General features: G+C 38.0%; 1 pseudogene across 3 annotated transcripts in view; it reads right to left on the bottom strand.

The window, feature by feature from the left end:
* The window catches only part of LOC104664093, a 29,821-nt pseudogene that overhangs the window by 12,465 nt on the left and 1,961 nt on the right, over nt 1-15,395 (bottom strand). The window contains exon 3 of one of the 3 annotated variants that reach the window (XR_748204.2): nt 233-1,578. The exons of 1 other annotated variant lie outside the window; for it this stretch is intronic. The product of XR_748204.2 is annotated as an rRNA-processing protein FCF1 homolog pseudogene, transcript variant X1 (transcript). Of the gene's footprint in view, nt 1-232; nt 1,579-13,960; nt 14,011-15,395 lie in introns of those variants that run through there. One more of the 3 variants, XR_004052671.1, reaches the window with a different exon arrangement.

Raw genomic sequence — 15,395 nt, 5'->3', positions numbered from 1 at the left:
ACAACAAAAAAGCAGCATCAGAAAGTGAGCAGGCCAGGCACAGTGGCTCACGCCTGTAATTCCAGTACTTTGGCAGGCCGAGGCATATTTTTCTGTATTTGTCTCTACTAAAAAAAAAAAATTAGTTGGGCATGGTGGCATGTACCCGCAATCCCAGCCACTCAGGAGGCTGAGGCAGGTGAACCACCTGAACCCGGGAGGCAGGGGCTGCAGTGAGCCCAGATCGCGCCACTACACTCCAGCCTGCCGACAGAGCAAAACTTCGTCTCAAGGAAAAAAAAAAAAAAAAAAAAAGAGTGAGCATATCTAACTACCCTCAGCTCATAATAGGGCAAATAGGTCAACAGAATAATAATTCATGCTATTGCATTGGAAAAGGAATTAAAAGAAATTTTAAAATGTGTAAGCAGTAACTCAGTTGTATGTAAGAGAACCCAATTCCCTGTGAGAAAGAGAAAGAGCTGGAGTCCTTTAAAAATTAACTGCCTGTTTTTCTGTGGCTAGTGAGCCTTATCTCTCCTCCTTTCCCAGGCATTGGAATACCCTGTTTCTCTAGCTGTGCAGCTGCAAGGTAACTAGACAGATAAACTCAAGTCATAAAACATGTTTTTCCTTGAAAAGTAAGAAATGATGTAATGCATGTCTCAATTAATTAACTGTCTTTCTCACTTCTGTAATGTGCTTCCCCCTGCACAGATCCCGCCCCGCCGCCCCACGAAATGCTTAAAAGGTAACTTAACTCTTTGTTCGGGGCTGGTCCTTTGGATGTTAATCTAACTGGTCCGGTGCACCTAAATAATAAATATCTTCGTGAACTCCATCGGTCTCTCTGATTCCTTAAAAATCCCGCTACATTTCGTGTAATGAACTGGCAACAAGAGAAAGCTGGCTGAAGAAAGGCAGAGGAATTGTGTCTTATAAGAATTAGAATCGAGGGGCTCCATAATCATCTGGCATCCGTTCGATGTTGTATCTGTGGTTAGAAATGTACATGATAGGAACTCCAGGAATCTTACGGATTCTTCTTTTAAGGTCCCGGTCAACTGTGGCCACAATGTAACACTTATGCTGAGTTACTCTCTGTACTAAGCAGTCATCTGCATAGGTCCCTTTGTGTGTACATGGTAATCGTTCAAATCTTGGATCCTTGGCGATCCTTAGAGCCACTCGATACTTCTGCCCCAATTTCTCAATTTCAGCCATTACACAGTCAGTTATACAAGGGATACACTTGGCATACAGACAGTCCGTCATTGACTGCACTAAGTCCAGTTTGGCTTTTATGGAAAAGTTGATAAAGTTGGTATCAACGAGGATGTGGTAAGGTGGGCCCAGCTGTGTATTATATTGGAAAAATAAGCAGGAAGGGTGTTGGGGAACTTCTCTTTCCTTTAACGCACTGGGATCCTTCTTTTCTTTGTTTTTAGGTTTTAATCTATCCTTTTCTTTAAGCCTCTGATCTCTGAGACTAAGCATTCGCTTCATGGTCGCATACTTCCTTGTTTTCTTTTGCTTCCCCATGGTCACGCCACACTCCAGGTTCTTCCGTCGGAAATTTTTTAAAAGAATGAGTAAGACCTGGTATTTGATAGCACAACAGGGAGACTATAGTCAACAGTAATTTAATTGTACATTTTAATATGACTAAAAGAGTATGATGGATTGTTTGTAACACAAATAAATGCTTGAGGGGATGGACACCCCATATTACATGATGTGATTATTACACATTGCGGCCTGTATCAAAACATCTCATGTACCCCATAAATATACACACCTAATACCCTCAAAAATTAAAATAAAAAATTTTAAAATAAAAATAAAAAAAGGTTTTCCACAATAAAAAGATTCTTACTGGAAAAATTCACTATATTTCACATATATGTGTACATGTATACACTATATATATACACTTATATATATGAAATATATATATTTGAAATATATATATGAAATATATATAGTAATTGTGATCATGTGTATATATATTAATATATACACACATATACATACATAAAACACTATTATATAATTTGTGTTCCAATAAGCCACAAGCTACTTTTTAAAAATAAGTTGCTAAATAATTTTCTTTTTAACATCTGTTAATTTCTTTTCTCTTAGCCCCACTCTATCATTAACTGCAATCCCATGTAAGGAAATATCAGAATCTATTTATGTGAATATTTTTAAAAGAATAAAAGCATATCTACCCTCTCAAGTTTCTATCTCTATAAAATAACTGCGCTTTCATCTTTGATAATTTTTTTTCTTCAACTTTTAAGTTCTGGGATACGTGTGCAGAACGTGCAGGTTTGCTACATAGGTAAATGTGTGCCCTGGTGGTTTCCTGCACATATCAACTCATCATTTAGGCATGAAGCCCAGCATCCACTAGCTATTCTTCCTGATGCTCTCCCTCCTCCTACCCCCCTCAACAGGCCCCAGTGTGTTGTTTCGCACCATGTGTCCATGTATTCTCATTGTTCAGCTCCCACTCATAAATGAGAACACGCAGTATTTGTTTTTCTGTTCCTGCATTAATTTGCTGAGGATAAGGGCTTACAGCTCCATCCATGTCCCTGCAAGGACATGACTTCATTCCTTTTCAGGGCTGCATAGTATTCCATAGTGTACATGTACCACATTTTCTTTATCCAGTCTATCATTGATGGGCATTTGGTTTGATTTGCTATTGTGAATGGTGCTGCAATGAATATACATGTGCATGTAGCTTTATAATAGAATATTTTACATTCCTTTGGAGATATACTTGGTAATGGGATTGCTGGGTCAAATGGCATTTTTGCTTCTAGATCTTTGAGGAATCACCACCCTGTCTTCCATAATGGTTGAACTAATTTACATTACTACCAACAGTGTAAAAGCTTTCCTTTTTCTTTGCAACCTCACCAGCATCTGTTGTTCCTTCATTTTTTTTTTTTTTTTTTTTTTTTTTTTTTTTTTTGAGACGGAGTCTTGCTCTGTCGCCCGGGCTAGAGTGCAGTGGCCAGATCTCAGCTCACTGCAAGCTCCGCCTCCCGGGTTCACGCCATTCTCCTGCCTCAGCCTCCCGAGTAGCTGGGACTACAGGCGCCCGCCACCTCGCCCAGCTAGTTTTTTTGTATTTTTAGTAGAGACGGGGTTTCACCGTGTTAGCCAGGATGGTCTCGATCTCCTGACCTCGTGAGCCGCCCGCCTCGGCCTCCCAAAGTGCTGGGATTACAGGCTTGAGCCACCGCGCCCGGCCATTCCTTCACTTTTTAATAATCACCATTCTGACTGGCATAAGATGGTATCTCATTGTTGTTTGGATTTGCATTTCTCTAATGATCAGTGATCTTTGATAATTTTTACAACACATAATGTTGAGCTTAATGATCTGTAATTGCCACTAATTAATGCTATTTTCAATAGTCAATTAAAAGTTACAAAAATTGATGTACTTGTAAAATAATGTAGTAAGTAAACATTTATAGTTATAAGATTTAACAGATAAAAAGATTTATATAAAAATAGCAAAATGGAAGGTTTCAAATTATTATACTCAACATGTTACAATAAACAGTTTAAAAGGACAAGATAGAACTTAAATGCCCATCAGTGATAGACTGGATTAAGAAAATGTGGTACATATACACCATGGGATACTATGCAGCCATCAAAAGGAATGAGATCATGTCTTTTGCAGGGACACGGATGGAGCTGGAAGTCATTAACCTCAGCAAATAACACAGGAACAGAAAACCAAACATCACGTGTTCTCACTTATAAGTGGGAGCTGAACTATGAGAATACATGGACACATCATGGGGAACAACACACGGTGGGGCCTGTCTGGGGGACAGGAGGGAGAGCATCAGGAAGAATAGCTAATGGATGCCGGCCTTAATACCTAAGTGATGAGTTGATCCGTGCAGCAAACCATCATGGCACACGTTTACCTACGTTAACAAACCTGCACATCCTGCGCACGTACCCCAGAACTTAAAAGTTGAAGGAAAAGAAAAGGATCGGATAGATAATAATTTAGATCACAGTAATAAAGACCAGCTTTCACCTTGGACCAGAACTTAAAATAAAAGTTGAAGAAAAAGAAACAGATAAGATACATAATAATTTAGATCAGAGTAATAAAGACTAGCTTTCACCTTGGGGTAATTTCTGAAACCTCAGTTTTCTTTAAAAATGATTTACCATGTATTGAATTCTGAGAGAAGATAAACATTTTGCTGAAATGATAGTAATTAATACTTCAAAGTAGAAACTTATATTCTTGCTTATCTAAGATTCTCTCTCATTAGAAATGGAAGCCAGATACTCGATCTATAAATGCTTTCTTTGTTGGCATCGTGGGACTAAAATGTACTCCACACATTGTTGGCCTTTCTCATACAATTCCCTATATCAATTCTTTTCTCTCTCCTCACCCCTTTCCTCCTTTCCTTTGCCTCAGTGAATCCTTCCTAGATTCCATTTCAGACCCAGCTCTTTTTCAGATCTTTGCAGCCACAAAGCTGTTCTCATTCCCTGATCTCCTTTGATGCTTAGTGTTTTCATCAAAATCCTATCACACGCTGTTTCCATTGCTAGTTTTTCAAGTACGTTTGTAAACTCCCTGAAGGCAGAACAATCTTTGAATCCATCCCTCTATCAGAGATGCTCGATAAATATATGTTGCTTGATAACAAAAGTCTATCCTCACGTCTGAATACTTTATATTCACCCTTTTGAATGGAATATTTCCAAAACATTTTCTGTATTTCCTTTTTTTCTAAATAGATAATCCCAAATATAATCTTAACAACACAGAATAGTAATTATTGAAATGGGAGAGTTCCCTGATCCCCCTCGAAGGATGTGCAACACGGGTGTGACTTGCCTGTTCAGTCACCATTGCTCAAACCCCTGACAAGAAGGGGAGCATGCAGACTGCAAGGTGCAGGAGTCAGGGCGAGTGCTTTGGGCTCCAGCCCTGCAATAGTGTCTAGGGGTGGGTGCATTTTTAAAAGTCTGTAAACTACTGACAGTTGTCCACTTTTCCTGAGTATTCTCATATTCATTCTTCATTTAAAGAATATTGCTTTTTGAAAGAGTAGGGGCAACACAAATTAAAATATTTCAAAGGAGTCAAGCCAGTGAAACAAAACTGGAATGGAACTTGACCCTTCCAAAGGAAAAAACAAAAAGCAGTATTTTAAAGGTTTGATGGATGATCTACCTTCCCTTGTTCTAAACATTTCATCAGAATTACCGCTCCCCCTAACCCAATCTTCTCGACCAAACATTGGAAATCTGTCCAAGGCACATAAGCCATGGACCTTCAGTATTACAAGGCTCTTTTAGCATTGCCATCCACAGACAGCATAACTGTTAACCAGCTCAATGGACCCTCTGCCTTTTTGCAAGGGCAGAGGGCCAGTGTGACAGCTTTCTGTATCCCAAGCTCTTGCCCAGCATCCAGGAAGAATTAGGTTGCACACAGACTTGAAGGATGAATGCAAGGTTTTAATGAGTGGTAAAGGTGGCTCTCAGCAGGATGGACATACCTTCAGTATGTCAAAGATTATTAAATTTTCAGGAAAAAAATTATATTGTTCAGTATACAATTTCCCTGTCTCTTGTCCATATTATGATCACTAATTTTTATGCTAAATTGTGATTCAGTAGTCTCAGTCTCTCTCTCCTCCCTTCCTCTCTCTTTCTCTGAGCAATCACTGCTGCAGTAAATGTCCCTGTCTCTATCAGTCTTCTAATTTTCATATCTAGTTTTGTAATTCAAAAAAAATTCTGATTATCCTTGGCAGAGCTGTTAGAATTATTCATAAAATCAATGAGGCTGAGCAAGGTGGCTTACATCTGTAATCCCAGCACTTTGGGAGGCTGAGGCAGGACAACGGCATAAGCTCAGGTGTTTGAGACCAGCCTGGGGAACATAGCAAGACTTTGTCTCTACTAAAAATAAAAGTAAAAATAAAAAATAGCTGAGCATGTCAGCATGTGCTTGTAGTCCTAGCCATTTGGGAGGCTGAGGTGGAAAGAGGATCGCTTGAGCCCAGATTGAGGCTGCCGTGAGCTGTGACTGCACCACTGTGCTCCAGCCTGGGCGACAGAGCAAGACCCTGCCTTGGAAGCAAAAATAAAACTGAGAAATCCCAGAGTGAGATGTATGGAATTTAAGGCTTCACCTCCATCATTCTTTCAGCGACAGAGGGTTTTTTTCTCCTCTATGCACTCAGTTGAAATTCCTAGTAATTTACAGTATAATTTTTGTTTTGTTTTGTTTTGTTTGTTGTTGTTATTGTTTAAGACAGAGTCTCTGTCACCCAGGCTGGAGGTCAGTGGCACGATCTCTGCTCACTGCAATCTCCACCTCCCAGGCTCAAGTGATTCTCCTGCCTCAGGTTCCCAAGTAGCTGGAATTACGGGCCATGTGCCACCAACCCCAGCAAATTTTGGTATTTTTAGTAAAGACGGGTTTTTGCCATGTTGCCCAGGTTGGTCTCAAACTCCTGGTCTCAGGTGATCTGCCCACCTCAGCCTCCCAAAATGCTGGGAGTACAGGCATGAGCCACTGCACCTGGCCTATAGTATAATTTTTCAAAATGCACACCAAATGCCTAAGTTGCTCAAATATATCTCTTTCAAAATGAAGAATGAATGCTGAATCTCTATATGATACTCTAGAGAAAACAAAAATTACACATCAGTGATGCCATTGGCAATATGTAGAAAACTTCCAATTAAGAACTACGCTTCAAAGGCATTTTTAAAAGTCTGTAGACTACTGACAGTTGTCCACTTTTCCTGAGTATTCTCATATTCATTCTTCATTTAAAGAATATTGCTTTTTGAAAGAGTAGGGGCAACACAAATTAAAATATTTCAAAGGAGTCAAGCCAGTGAAACAAAACTGGAATGGAACTTGACCCTTCCAAAGGAAAAAACAAAAAGCAGTATTTTAAAGGTTTGATGGATGATCTACCTTCCCTTGTTCTAAACATTTCATCAGAATTACCGCTCCCCCTAACCCAATCTTCTCGACCAAACATTGGAAATCTGTCCAAGGCACATAAGCCATGGACCTTCAGTATGTCAAAGATTATTAAATTTTCAGGAAAAAAATTATATTGTTCAGTATAATAATATACATGGGTCTATGTAAAAAAAACTTATTTTTTGGTCTGAAATTATTACAAATATTTAAGAACACCAGTTAATAGGGTGCACAAGAGTTGAATTTAGAAGGCAATACAATCATAGTATATTACTCTGAGAAGAAAAAATAATGAAGTTTTAATATATATTTATAATACCTTCAAACACTGCTTTTCAAATGCTACTATAGTGCCCTCTGGTGGTTTTTTTTTTTTTTTAATGTTTTTCCATCTGCTAAACCCTATTTTCTTCGAGAAAAAGAATTTGCAGAGATGATAATAGCATCTTTCACTTATATCATAGTTAATATTTTAAGTATTTTCATATGTATTATTTCATCTGATGAGCTTCTTGAGGGCAGGACTATTTTCATATTCTTTGAGAGGCTTGCAGAGAGCAGGCCTCCAGCAATGCACCTTGTGAAGCAGGCAAGAACTTTACTGAATGAATCTTGTATTACAGGGAAAACAGGCACTATTTTTCTTACTGGTTTATGAGAATCATGGCACCTGCAAGCTGAACATTGTCTTAAGGATGAATGGGAACAGTAAGAAAGTGTCTCTGTTCTTAGGGGATACTTGCTGAAGAAGATAAGGGTAAATTTCATGAGTTTTGAAACTTCCTTTCAAATGTTTCATCAAAAAGTGTGTGTGTGTGTGTGTGTGTGTGAGAGAGAGAGAGAGAGAGAGAGAAAGTAAGTGTGGCAAAAAATATTGGTACACTTAGGTGAAGGACATACAGATGTTTATTGTCCTATTTTTCAAATTTTGAAATCTTGAACCTTTTCAAAGTAAAAAGTTGGGTGAAGAAACATGGATGGTTTCCAACTCCAAATTCAATAAAGAAATCACTTTTTAAAACATGTCTGGTAGGTCAGCCGACCTTGGGCTTAACATATACACAGGCCAATTTCTTCCTTATGGCTAAAGCTAAGCTCTGCCTTCCTAGTTCTGCTCTCTGGAGTATCACAGCGTACGTCCAGTCCCCCGGAGAGCTAAAGACTATTGGCATGCCTCTCCCCTACTCTTCCCACTACCACCAAGTCCTCTTTATTCCTAATTAAATGGCTCTAAGTATAACTTAAACTCAATGTTCTATATACAGTCTGAATAACATCCTTATTTGGAAAAATATGCCAGTAAATGCAGTCTCTATGTAGTCTCTTGCCAGCCATCTCCTATTGTTGACAAATATTGAGTTTTATAACATTCCTAAATATATCCACTCTAAAAATGCTATTAAACCTGACTGCTCTTATTCTAGAAACTTTATTTTTTAATTTTTTTCTTTCATATCTCTTACACACTATTATTCTATAATTTTAAACCCAAGGATAGGCCAGGCACGGTGGCTCACGCCTGTAATCCTAGCACTTTGGGAGGCCGAAGGGGGCAGATCACGAGGTCAGGAGATCGAGACCATCCTGGTTAACACGGTGAAACCCCATCTCTACTAAAAATACCAAAAAAATTAGCCGGGCATGGGGGCAGGCGCCTGTAGTCCCAGCTGCTTGGGAGGCTGAGGCAAGAGAATGGCAAGAACCGGGGAGGCGGGGGCAGGAGAATGGCAAGAACCCGGGAGGCAGAGCTTGCAGTGAACCGAGATCGCGGCTCTGCACTCCAGAGTGGGCGACACAGCGAGACTCCATCTCAAAAAAAAAAAAAAAAAAAAACAAGGATAGACCATTTATCTTCCCTGATGTTTCAAGGTCTTTTGAAAGAAATTATAGGTAAACAAGGTATTTAATAATATAGAAGAAAAACAATACCATCCTATGATTTGGTATTAAATAACTTTTTATCACTTTCTCCATTTCTGCCAATAAAATTATCTTCTATAGGCCTGCTTATAATATAGCTAATAAAATTTCAGAAGCTGACCTTAAAAATGAAAGTCTTTATAATTAACCAAAGAAGTCTGAGAAGATACCCCTTCTCCTTGCAGCTATGAAAAGAGAAACATAATTCTGCATCATAAAGTATTTTTAAAAATCTGATTTGATAAGGTATTAAATTAAGAATGTTCCAAAAAATATCCACTTGTTATCCTCGGCAATATGGAGCTGTGTGAATATTCATAATTGTTACTAGAACCTCTTCTGTTCCTTGCTAAAAAGAAATCCATTCTCTGTAATATAAATGTTATTTGAACCAAAATGTCTTATAAGACTCCAAAGTGTTACAAAGTGTTGCCTTGTCCTGTGAAAATAACCTCCAAAAGGAATCTGTAATTCTGATTGTCTTACTGACAAGGTTTTGACCTGGGAAAAATGTCATAAGAATACATCTCTGTATTTCTAAGCAGTATTTTAGTTTTTCTGCTAAGTTAAAAGAAAACTATTAGCATTTTCCTTTCCCCCTACATGTATAACAGAATAATTTAAAGCTTATGCCTTAATTTTTTAAATGTCAGAGTCTCAGTCTATGTTTAATTTATATTAATAACTTCATGGATGATGGTAGAAGCATGACAGAGCCAGAAAACAATTCTATATCTGAAGGGGTGGCCTGCCCCTCCACACTTGTGGGTGTTTCTCGTTAGGTGGAAACGAAAGACTTGAGAAAAGGAATAAAACACAGAGACAAAGTGTAGAGAAAGGAAAGCGGGGCCCAGGGGACCGGCGCTCAGCTTACAGAGGACCCACGCCGGCACCGGCCTCTGAGTTCCCTTAGTATTTATTGATAATTATCTTTACCATCAAAACGATAAGGGAGTGGCTGGACAATAGGATCATTGTAGGGAGGAAACCAGCAGTAAGACATATGAACAAAAAATCCTTGTAACATGAATAAGTTTAAAGGAAAATGCTGTGCCTTGAGATGTATATGCGACATCTCCATAAACCTTTTAGCAGTATTGCTCCAGCAAGTCCCACCTTATTCCTAAAGGCGGTTTCTCCTTACTCAGTAAACAAGGCACACAATGGGTATTACCCGGAGATGTTCCATAGCCCAGGGAGGGGCAGGAGACAAATGTTTTTCTCTTTCTTGAGATTAAAGAGAATGGTGATGACCTTTAACCATAAGCAGCCTTTAGGCACTTGTTTAACAAAGCACATTCTGCACCACCCAAAATCCTTTTAACCTTAAGTCACCACAGCACATGTCTCTTGCAAGGACAAGGTTGGAGGTAAGGTCACAGTTTAACAGCATCTCAAATACAGAACTAAATGGAGTCTTTTATGTCTACTTCCTTCTATATAGACATGGTAACAAGCTGATCTCTCTTTCTTTTCCCCACATATATCCAGAGTAAGTGTTGGTCCCAGTGAGAACAAATTTCTGCCTCCTCCATGATGAAGGAGATCAAATGTAACCAACCTGTCCCATAGAAACTGTCTAGTCCCCTTGAGTTACTATACCATATTGGGGACCCAGGGTTGGTGGTGCTACTTCTCAATCTGGAATTTAGCAGTGGCAGAGTCAGAACAACCTTGATAAGAAAATATCTATGACGTTGGGCCCATGCTTATATCCATGGCCACTACATTTACAAGCCCATGGAGCAAGCACTTGGATACCCTTCTGAACAACATCCCCAAGGTGGATCATCTTGTTCACCTAATTATTGACAATGTCCTTCAAAATCAGACCTTTTGGTGAGAAGCACATGGAAAATAATTTTCCTCACTCAGTGACCATTACGAAAGGTCCATCACACCTCTACTCCAGATTTCCTTGTTACCAATCTTACAATCATATTCTTTCAAAGTCCCTGATCATCTGGCCAAATCATTAATTACTACCCAAAAGCCAATGTAGGTCTTTACCTCAGTCAATTTCATTCCTGTCCAAGAGGGTTCACAGAAATATAATACTTGAAGTTCTATATCGCAGCAAGATTTTTCCAAGTCTGCCACTACCAACTACCAGGATATTGTGCAGAGCATTTCTAAACCAAGCTGTAATTCTCTTCCTGCTCTTTGAACATTTTTGGTGTTGTACATTCTATGGGTTTTGACAAATACATAGTAACATGTATCCACCATTATAAGTATACAAAAGTGTCACAGTCCTAAAAATTTTCTGTGCTCTAACTATTCATCCCTCCCTCCCCTCAAAACCAAGAAAACCACTGATCTTTTTACTGTCTTCCTAGTTTTGCCTTTTCCAAAATGTCATATTGCTGGAATCTTACAGTATGTATAGCCTTTTCAGATTGGCTTCTTTCACTTAAAAATACGCATGTAAAATTCCTCTATGTCTTTTCATGGCATGATAGCTTATTTCTTTATAGTGCTTAGTAATATGTCATTGTCTGAATGTACCACAGCTTATCCACTCACCTACTAAAGGACATCCAAGTTTTGGCAATTAATAATAAAGCTGCTATAAACATCAGTGTGCCGTTATTGTGTGGAAGTAAATTCATAGCTCATTTGGGTAAATACTAGGGAGCACAACTGCTAAATCATATGATTAGTACGGTTAATTTTGTAAGAAAGTGCCAAACTATCTTTAAAAGTGGCTGTACCATTTCTGCATTCCTATCAGCAATGAATGAGAGTTCCTCATGCTCCACATCCTCAACAGTATTTGCTAGTGTCGGTGTTTGGAATTTTGGCCATTCTAATGTAGTAACATCTCATCATTGTTTTAATTTACAATTAACTAATGACATATGATGATGAACACTTTTTCATATGCTTATTTACAATCTGTAAATTTTCTTTGGTACAAAGTCTGTTCACGTCTTTTGCCCATTTTTAAATCAGGTTTTTAGTTTTATTATTGTTGAATTTGTCTTTCATCAAATAAATATTCTGTGAATATTTTCTATCAGTCTGTGGCTTGTCTTTTCTCATGACACTGTCTTTCATAAAATATTTTAATAAAGTCCAGCTTATCAATTATTTCTTTCATAGATGCCTTTCATGTTGTAATTTAAAAGTCATCACCATACCCAAGGTCATCATCTAGGTTTTCTCCTATGTTATCTTCTATGAATTTTATAATTTTACAATTTACATGTAGGTCTGTGATCCATCTTGACTTAATTTTTGTGAAGGGTATAATGTCTGTGTCCAGATTCTGTTTTTTCCATGTGAATGTCCAATTGCTCCATCATCATTTATTGAAAAGACTATCTTTTCTCCATTGTATCGCCTCTGCCCCCTGGTCCAAGATCAACCAACTATATTTATGTGGGTCTACTTGTGGGTTCTCTCTTCTGTTCCTTTGTCTTTCATTAATAATACACTGTCTTGACCACTGCAGCTTTACAGTAAGACTTGAAGTCAGGTACTATCAGTCCTCCAACTTTGTTCTCCTCTTTCAATATTCAGTTGACCAATCTGGGTCTTTTGCTTCTCCACATAAACTTTGAAACCAGTTTCTCAATATCCACAAAATAATTTGCTGGGATTTTTTTTTAATTGGGATTTAGTTAAATCTATAGAGCAAGTGGGAATAAATGACAATTTGAGAATGTTGATTCAGAATATTCATGTACATGAGACATTTCTCCATTTATTTAATTTTTTAATCAGAGTTTTATAATTTTACCTCATAGATCTTGTACACATTTTGTTAGATTTCTATCTAAGCATTTCATTTCCGGGGATGCTAATGTAAATGGTATTGGGTTTTTAATTTCAGATTCCACTTGTTTCCTATATGTTGGCATATAGGAAAATGACTGAAATGTGTGTATTAAACTTGTATCCTGCAACCCTGCTATAATCACTTATTAGTTCCAGGAGACTTCTGTCAATTTTTTCAGATTTTGTAAATAGATAAATGTTACCTGTAAGCAAAGACTGTTTTATTTCCTCCTTTCTAATCGATATACATTTTATTTCCTCTCCTTGTGTTATTCCATTAGGTAGGATTTTCAGCAAGATGTTGAAAAGGAATGGTGAGACGGGACACCTTTTTCTTGTTCCTAGTCTTAGCATGAAATCTTCTAGTTTCTCACCATTAAGTATGATGTTAGCTGCAGGCTTTTTGTAGATGTTCTTTATCACACTGAGACAGTTTCCTTCTAACACTCATTCGCTGAAAGTTTTCATCATGAATAGGTGTTGAATTCTGTGAAATGTTTTTTACTCCACCTATTGCTATGTGATTTTCTTCTTCTTTAGGCCATTGATGTGATGGATTACATTAATTTATTTTTCTAATGCTGAACCAGCCTTGTATACCTGGGATAAATTCCACATGGTTGTAGCATGTAATTATTCTTATACATTGTTGGATTCAATTTGCTAATACTTTGTTGGGGATATTTGTATCTAGGTTCATAAGGGATATTGGTCTGTAGTTTTCTTTTCTTCTAATGTCTGTGGCTTTGGTATTACAGTAATGCTGGCCTCATAAAATGAGTTAGGAAGCATTCTCTCTGCTTCTATCTTCTGAAAAAGATTGTAGAAAATTGGTATAATTCCTTCCTTAAATGTTTGGAAGAATTCATCAGTGAACCCATGTGGGCTTTGGGCTTTCTGTTTTGGAAGGAACACTTGTTTGGTGTTTAAGTTTTCTGGATCTGTGGTTTGTTTCTTGACATTAATTTGGGGAAATTCTCAGTCATAGTTGCTTTGAATATTGCTTCTGCTCTTTTTGTTTTCTTCTCTTTCTGGTACTCCCATACAGGTATATGATATCCTGTTCCATTTATTCGTTTCTTCTCTTTGCTTTCTTGTTTTGACAGTTTCTATTAACATACCCTCAAGCTCAAAAGATTCTTTCCTTAGTCACATTCAGTCTACTAATGAGCCCATCAAACGCATTTTTCATTTGTTACAGTATTTTTTCTGTCATTTATTTTCAGTTCTTTCTTAGAATTTCCATCTCTCTGCTTACATTATCCATCTGTTCTTGCATGTTGTCTACTTTTCCCATTAAAGCCTTTAGCATACTGTAAAAAATAAAGTAGAGGTTCCTCTTCAAATGCTTTCCTCCCCATCTAATTCGGAATAAATAGTAACTTCTCTTAGAAGCAAAATTTATTCAAAGACCTGTGCTCCTAAATATTTGCCCTGGCATGCTGGTATTAGTCCAAGCAAGGATTGGTCATAGCCTGTTCCTCTTCCTTATTTAAAAGTGTTTTTACCTTTCTCAGTATTCCACAAGTTACCTCCTCCTTCCTTTGTTCTCTTCTACCTTTGCCTCTTTTAAAAAGTTCTAAGTTGCTAGCCAGTCAGGACAAATACAGAATGTGAGGCCCCATTCTAGCCAATGGAAACCAGACACAGCAGTAGGGTGGACGCATCAGGTTATAAATGACCCTGTCTCCTTTGTTTGGTGTATTCTCGCGGCAAAACTGCTGGTGAGTGTACCCTTTCTGCAGAAGTAAAAATGGCCTTACTAAATTAAATTTATGTTCAAGTACTATTTCTTTATGGTACCAGGGAACAAGCATTTCAAACAATATTAATCATAGTTGTTTTAAATTCATGGTCTCATAATACCAACATCCCTGTCATCCTCTGGGTTTGGTTCCGCTGCTTCCTCTGTCCATTCAAACTATGTTGCCTTTTAATGCGCCTTGTAATTTTTTATTGAAAGGCAGATAGAATATACTGGGTCAAAGGAATTGCAGTAAACAGCCCTTTAGTAATGTGGTAAGATATATGGGAAGCGGAAGTGTCCTATAGTTCTACCATTTTATCTCATTCTTTTAGTGAGCCTGTGTTCCTAGGCTGTAAACTTCAGTTCTCAGTTTGTTTTTCCACCCCCTTAGGTGGTACACAATGTCTAGAGGGAGCTGGAGTTGGGTATTTCCTTTCTCCCAGGTCAGTTAACCACTTGTAAAAATCCCAGTACACTAGGCTCTAGTAAAATAGTTTCTTTTGGTGGCAAGTCTTGTTAAGAATAAAATGTTCTAGAATTTTTCAAAATAGTTCCTTTTACACTCCTCATGCAGGAAGCAATTGGGGATTTTTCTCTGATCTTCTCTGAGAATTCATGGAGGTAAAGTTCAGAAAAGCGTGAAAGCCCCCCAGAATCTTTAACTCTCAAACTAATCCATAACGAGCCTCTGGCAATTCACCAATTAGAGCTCAGACTTTCCTACTCCAGTAATGGTTCCTGCAAAGGTGCGTTTCTATGGTAAGTTGTGATTCTTTGAATCCACCCATCTGTGTCTCTAATTTTGGGGAAGCTGTTTTCCCTGTGACCCCACTTCTCCTGCAGTTCTAAGAAGAGTTGTTAATTTCTCATTTTGTTTAGCTTTTTAGTTCTTGTTAGGATGGAGTGATGACTTCTAAATTATTTACATGTCAGACCAGAAACCTGAAGTCT

This window comes from Rhinopithecus roxellana, chromosome 2, assembly GCF_007565055.1.
Source record: "Rhinopithecus roxellana isolate Shanxi Qingling chromosome 2, ASM756505v1, whole genome shotgun sequence".
In the NCBI taxonomy this organism is placed as follows: domain Eukaryota; kingdom Metazoa; phylum Chordata; class Mammalia; order Primates; family Cercopithecidae; genus Rhinopithecus; species Rhinopithecus roxellana.
This window is presented reverse-complemented; position numbering and strand designations above follow the sequence as displayed.